This window comes from Hyalella azteca, unplaced genomic scaffold, assembly GCF_000764305.2.
Source record: "Hyalella azteca isolate HAZT.00-mixed unplaced genomic scaffold, Hazt_2.0.2 contig7616, whole genome shotgun sequence".
NCBI classification, from domain to species: Eukaryota; Metazoa; Arthropoda; class Malacostraca; order Amphipoda; family Hyalellidae; genus Hyalella; species Hyalella azteca.
Genome location: NW_025937737.1, coordinates 47,834 through 55,296, shown reverse-complemented (window position 1 = coordinate 55,296; position 7,463 = coordinate 47,834).

Below are 7,463 nucleotides of genomic sequence, written 5' to 3'. Positions count from 1 at the left end.
CAGCGACGAGCTGCCTAGCTTCTCGAAGCAGTTGCTTGGTGTTGATGATGAGCGGAACCCCGCCTTCTGCACCGCACATCTTCTTCAGGTTGTCGAGAGATCCGTTGACGGTTTTGCCTTTGGTGATGAACGCTTCTTGAATAACTGCAAACAAGGATCAGTCAGTATACGAAAAATAAGCATGAAGGCTCTAATACACAATACTGACATTCTTTCAACACGACTAGCACAAGTAGTAATAGCACCAACACTGAAATTTCATAAAACAAATAATTTCTCTTCAACGGAGGATCTCACCGAACTTGAAGAGGCTGATGACGCCAGGAGCAAATGTTGTCGTGACGTTGCAAGGAGCGTCATACGTCATGCTGCACACCGACGTCGTAATGTCATACGACGCAGCGCTGCACTTGGGCAGCACGAAGCACTTCGCCTTGCACTCACCTGGGGTAGCCTCAAGTTAATTGTAATAATTGGAAGCAGTCCAGGAAAATGTGAGGATTCTTTATTAGGTTTTCAAGATTTTTGTTTCGTACTTAGGGGCGGTGAACACTATTAGGCAGGTGAGTTCCTAAACAATGTTACACCGTTCAAAAAAGGTGACATAATACAAAATAAATAATTTATTCTTAAGACGGGGGTTTTTAGATATTTGAAATACAAAAATGGATAAAGTCTTAGATAAAAATTAGTCGATAAATCTTGAAACGAAATGAGGGCCAACTTTTAATTATTGTGTCGCCAATTTTCATTTCTATGCTATTAAATACAATTGATTTCTCTTAATCCATTGCTGAATAAAGTTTTTAATTTTAATTTGATGCCCAGTATATTTTATACATTATCATGAAATTTAAACTCATTGAATTAGAAACAGGAAATAATTTAAATTCTAAGGCGAATACTAAGTTCTATAAAAGTAAAGGGATTATGAACGTATAATTTCATTTGTCCATGAAAATTGTCATTAAAATACAAAAATTTTACAAATACGTGTCCATTAAGAATATTTAATTTTTAGAGTCGTATCGATGGCACTGCATAATAATTCATTATCCTTCAAATTCATCAATAATCACGGTTGAAAGTTCAACTTTCCGTATCGCTAGCGGCTGATTATTTCGACCCCGCGAACGATCACACTCGAATATACTTGCACTCTGTGGAACTCGAAACAGCGAATCTAGTTAAAACATAAATATTATTTAGTCTGCCTAAAGTAGCAGTAATTAAATGAAACCTTTCGATCCTTACTAATCCTTCTCTACTTTGAATTTAGGTCATTATTACATTACGATTTAATTTCTGACAAATATACATTAGCAATAAAATAAATTATTTACCTGCTAAAATGCGGAATACAAAACATTTTCGCCCGCATGTATGAATGCTAATCAGCGTTTAACTGAAACAATGTCATTATTATGGACTTCAGTACTCAAATTATATTGTCACTCTATAATTACAGTTAAAAATCACATAAATAAGCGTTATGTACGGAAATTTTTTAATTGTAATAATTATTATCTCGTATTATATTGACTCACACGCCGCTGATGCCGTAAAGTTTATGTCTGGACGAAGTACGGTCACGTTCATCATGATCGTCTGAAACACCACGGCGTCTGCGGCCGTTCCAAGCAGCGTAACTATCGTTAACAGCAACAGCGGCCCCGCTCGCTGATGGCCATTGTGAGAAGCCATCCTGAGTACTGAAGTGGTCTGGGGAGGACGACGCGGTCTTTTATAAGCCATCGAATGTGTCCGCTTAAAAGTTTTCTGAATTTTATATTGTTCTAAAACCTCAATTTATGATCGATAATTATTGGGCATTTTCGTAACCTATGATGCTTAATTAAACGCAACATGTGATAAATTGTTCATTACTTTCTGGATGAAAGCATAAGAAGCTATTATATTGAAGTTAGAAGTTTATAATTGTATTGCACGCGATAGGAATAATTTATACCAAAAATTTTACTTCCATTTGTGCCTTTGGCGTCTGCTCAGATCTTGAATTTTGCCCATTTACATTATTTCTTTTTAGGATGGATAAAGTAACGGAGATTAGTTTCAGTTTATTGATGGTCAGGTTTTGCGATAATTCAGTTCATAATGAAAGAGGGATCCAAGAATTGCTGGCATAAACAATGTAATTATTATTTTTATCGCAATGCTTAACGGCTTTTCGCAGTCAACGAACACATTTTGGTGACGCGCTGAGAATATAATGAATAAAGTTTTCTAATGCATGATATTACACTGGTTTATACTGATGATCGAAATATTTTCAGCTGCTCCGACCTTCATTTATGACAACACTCAATTTTTTTAGACAGTACCTGAGATTTAAAAATTCCTATGACATGAAATCAGAAAGTCTTTCCTGGTCAACATTAGGAATTTCAACATTCTGTTAGTAGTAAATCTTTTTTAAATTCTATGCATTACAAATTCAACATTTATACCCGCATGGTGCTGAATTCTTAAAAAAAATTACATGTAATAGAAATGATCCTGTGACATAATGATCATTGTCATGCAATTCCACGGAATTTAAAACATATATTTCAGTATCTCGGGCGCTAATCGTATTCCATTCTTAACTTTTATTCAAAATAAAATTGCCATTCAAAATTTTATGCTAGGCGAATTACCAGTAAAATCTTTACTGTTGTGGCAGAACTTTATTTACACGCTCATGAGCTTTGGAGTGTCGGTTTCGCAGCATTAGTTACGCATGTTGATGAATTATTTTATATACATGCAAATACCTGACGAAATATTCGGCCATTCGTAGCCTCTACAAAGCTTTGAAAACATTAGCCACAAATATGGCGGATATGGTGGATTATGATGAAGGATTAGCCACAAATATGGTGGATATGGTGGATTATGATGAAGGATTAGCCACAAATATAGCGGATTTTCTATTTAAATCTGCGGGTCATGGAGACAACTATGGGCAACGGTGTTTTGTTCATTTATGCGGTGTGGTTGTCATTGAATTTTGGAATAATTAACATTATAATTCAACTAACCGTGAATTTGACTTCCATAAGTTAAATTTAGCTTCTAGAGCTACTTAAACTGAGGTGACCATTTTGGTATGAGCCTAATTGAACCGACGCTTGCCATGCAGGCAGCGCTGATAGGCAGATGATTCAGTTAGATTTTACCTGGCAAAAGAGAACCTAAATGTATAAATTACAAAACAATTGTATTAATAGTTAAAAATGACCTCTTGGAGAGCATGATTGAGGATCATTGCTAACATGAAAATAATCGACCTTATGCCAAAGCTGTGAAGATGTTACGCACCTCAGTAGTGGGTTCAGTGTAATTAGTCATTACCCTACATAAGCAATGTAAGTTATAAGGCAAACGTGTTTAAGTATTTAACCTACAGTTGGAACCCAGCTAATGACAAGAGAGCTGTCCTGCCCAGTTGAACGTCTTCCTATGGTCGTGACAGGCACTTAGCCATTAGCTGTGCTAAAAGTTAGGGATACGTGCTCCATGAACTGACGTTAACGGGCAAAGACAATCATTGTTCTAAACTTCACGTTGAATTTGGATAGTTAATCATAACAATGGTATATGATAGATTTATTAACGGACAATACATGCATTATACATTATACAATGCAATAAATTCAGAATAGAATTACAATAACGGGCAATGGAGCCATCCGTTGATTTCATGAAATACCAAACAATTTAATCCATCTCTTTTGATAAATTAAGTAGGATTGAGAGGATATGACGGTTTTCAAGACCAAAATAAACGCGTTTATTTATTGTCTGATTGAGTGTAATACGCAGAATTTCAGAATTATTTATATTTGCGAAACATAAAGTTCGAATCACTTGATTGATTTCAGACCTTCGTTCCGCGAATGCAATATTTTAATTTTAAGGCTGTATAAGTATTAGGTTCATGAATTGAATGCATTGAATCCAAATTCACCATGCAATTTAAATAATATTTTTCCGTAAAAAGTGATATAATGTGAGGAATAATTGCCTCCTATCAGTGATTCTCGCTTAACTTTGATAATTGTTTCACTCTCATGGAGTCGGGGAAAGTTAGTATGCGTCCGGGTAGCCCTTGTAGCGCATGGTACACATTGCCGTCAAATGCAGCCGCGACTGCATCAGTCCGGACAAATTGCTTTGTTGGAAAATAAGAGCCATTTAATCGCTAGATTCAAACATATAAATGTGCACAATTCACCCGCATTCTTTCATGAAATTATCTTTTTTATGGTTAGGATTAAAAGTTAATTAGAGCACAACCTTGCTGGATAATATAATTGAAGCTTATGCATGAAATTTTTAGTTATGGGGAGCGTCTGGGTCAAAAACTAACTTTTTCATTTACGGACGGATTTCTTTGAAACTTGGTACACATGTGTAAAACAAAAATCTAAGACTTTTTTGTTCGTGTCAATTTTCCCAAAAAATTGATAGAAAACGTGAAATTCATAGAAAACGGCAAAAAAGGGGGTCCTCAAGAAATCTATCTCCTCCTAGGATTTTCAAAGCTACAACATCGAGAGACATATCATTCGATGCGTAAAGACCATATCTATAAAATTGCGTATACGTTTTTCGAAATTCTAATTTTTGTGGATGTGGGGTCATTTTTCGTAAAATTTTTTATTTTTCCCCCTTCCCCTCCCCCTTTTTGCCAAATATTTCTCAAACTATAACGAAATAACAAAAATCCATACGCAATTCTGTAGATCTCTCCTTTGCAAATCGAATGGTATATATATCATTGTTGTAGCTTCAAAACTCTAGGAGGAGATAGGTTTTCCGTGACAATAAGTGTGAATGTTGAGGAGAGCGCGACAAAGTCCCGCGCGCATCACAATATGCGCTCAATGTAGCATAGATACCAAACTAAACGTTTCTGGAGTTTGATTCCAATCAAGGATGATGGGAGCAACTGCATGCGCATCTCTCCCTACAAAGCCCGGAGGCACACTGAGTCAGACCTCACAAAAACACTATATATGTAGTGGTGGACAGCGAATTATCTCATATCTAATTACTGAAAGAACTCCCCCCCCCGCCCCCCTTTCATGAAGTGTCGTGTACGTAGAAATCGACGTTCAGAGATGGTAGTGGTACCATTGGATAGGCCAGAATGTCAGCTTTAAGATGAGATTAAACACGTAACTGCAGCACAACTCAAGTAGACACAATATATAAAGAGCTCATCAGTTAATTAGTTCCTATCTAATTACTTAAAGAACTCCCCCACCCGCCCCCCTTTCATGAAATGTCGTGAAATCATAAATCAACGTAGAGAGATGGCAGTGGTACCGTTGGATAGGGCAGAATGTCAGCTTTAAAATTAGTATGAAAACCGAAAAAGTAAAAATTTTCAAATTTTAGGGTAGACGCTCCCCTTAAGTCGTTTGGCGCCAATCCAAATTATTTTCTTCAATCATGTGCAATATATTTTTAAAAAAATATATTGCACAATTTGAGTAATTTGAATGTATGAAGATTCAAATGAAAATTTGAATCGGGTAAAACATTTTAATATTTCATGATGCCATATCCTTCCAACCAGTAAATCTACTGAACCAATGGGTCAATAAATTTCTCATCTCCGTTACAGTAAAGTTCAGTAAAACCTTTGAGAAATTTTACAACCAAGACTGACTTAGTTACTACGACTTCATACAATATGAAGGATATAACACGAAGGAAAATAAATCTCGTTAATTCTAATTATATTTTATTCATTAGAATTGACCCGATGAACATCTTAATGATCGGAATCGGTCTAAAGAACATCAGGTGAAATAATGATCTGTCCAGACACATTGCAGTCATTATAATAAAATAATTATAGAAATTCTACGATAAGATTATTTCAGTGCATTTAGTTTCAGCGAAAATAATTTATTCATACCAAAAAAAAATAATTTAATTTTTTAATATATTCCTTGGAAAAGGCAAATCGTATTATCATTGTTACAATCATTACACAACTTTAACCCCAGATCGTTTGGTCGACGGTAGTTCACGACAAAAATAATTCTAATATTCAGCACTAAGGATGTTTGAAAAAAATTGAAATCTATGTTTCGGCTAAGACCATAGATTGACATATATTAAAAAAGAGGAAACCCCTACACGCAACAGTTAATTAAATTAACGCATTAAATGTCTACATCAAACCTAACAAATAATAAATAATTATTATTTTACATTCGGTATTTAGGTTAACGTGCTCAACTGTTGCGCATTTAGTATGAGCTCAAAAATATTTCTAATACTCAATATCAAGAAAGTTTGGAAATCAAATTGAAATGTTGATTTAGTCAAAGAATCAAGAACCAACGAAAATTTTTAACAGTGAAGTAGAGGTCCCCAACAGTTTTTTAGTTAGTTTAGTTTTTTCTAACAACAGTTAGAGGTCCCCAACAGTTTTTTAAATTAACACATCAAGTTTTAAAGTTCAAGCCAGCTAATTATAAAAATGTTATTACTTTTTGTCCACTGTGCTTGATTTTTTATAGTCTCATCAATTGCAATAAAGGTCGATACAATAACTTTCATAGCAGATTCCAAGTATTTCGTTCTACAGTGTTTTTCACTGGTAAAATCAGTGCTGCCAAATACTTTCACTAGTCAAAGCTGTTGGCGGCCAGAATGTGCTAACAGTGACTGTAAACATCGAGAAAAATCCGAGTGCAGACAACAGACAAAGTAGAAAGATAATGTGCACACTGTCGGCTACCACTGGATGTAGACTCCGGGCAAACGACATGCAAACGCTGAGCGCAAAAAACGTGCAAAACGACCATTAATCATTTATGTTCTATCCTAGTTTGCGAGCTGCGATGCCTGGCTAGAGCAAAATTCTCACGGATATCCACATCCGATATATTAATGTCTCTCTAAGAGTATCATATTGAACACAGTGTTGTAGTACTCGAAGTAATATGTAGTTAACTCAACTGCAACGCCACAACCCAAGCTCACCATGAGTGGCGAGAGCTAGCGTGCAGGAGAGCGTTTGTCCCTACAAGTCACTATATAGACATGTAGCGGTAGCTGCTCCGGGCCCCCGGTGGGACTTATAGTGATTATTAGCTGACACTAATCTTTTATAAAGAAACTTAAACTAAACAGCGTTCTATGTATATTAGTTTCCTCCACCGTAGCACTGCTCAATTATTATCAGGAATAAACAAATGTTATTTTATTCGCATGATTTATACTCCGTGATGAAGTATAAATGAGTCATCGCTACATTTAATTTTGAAACAATATACCTGTTTCGCGAATTTTAAACATAAGATAAGGACAATAGTCATCGTTGTCAAAGGTGAATTTACAATTATTCATATAATATCCCCGCAATATACAATAGAGTAACTAAAGAAGTAAAATTCCATTGGTATTATTTTGACGTGTAATTGGTCACTGTCGCGTTT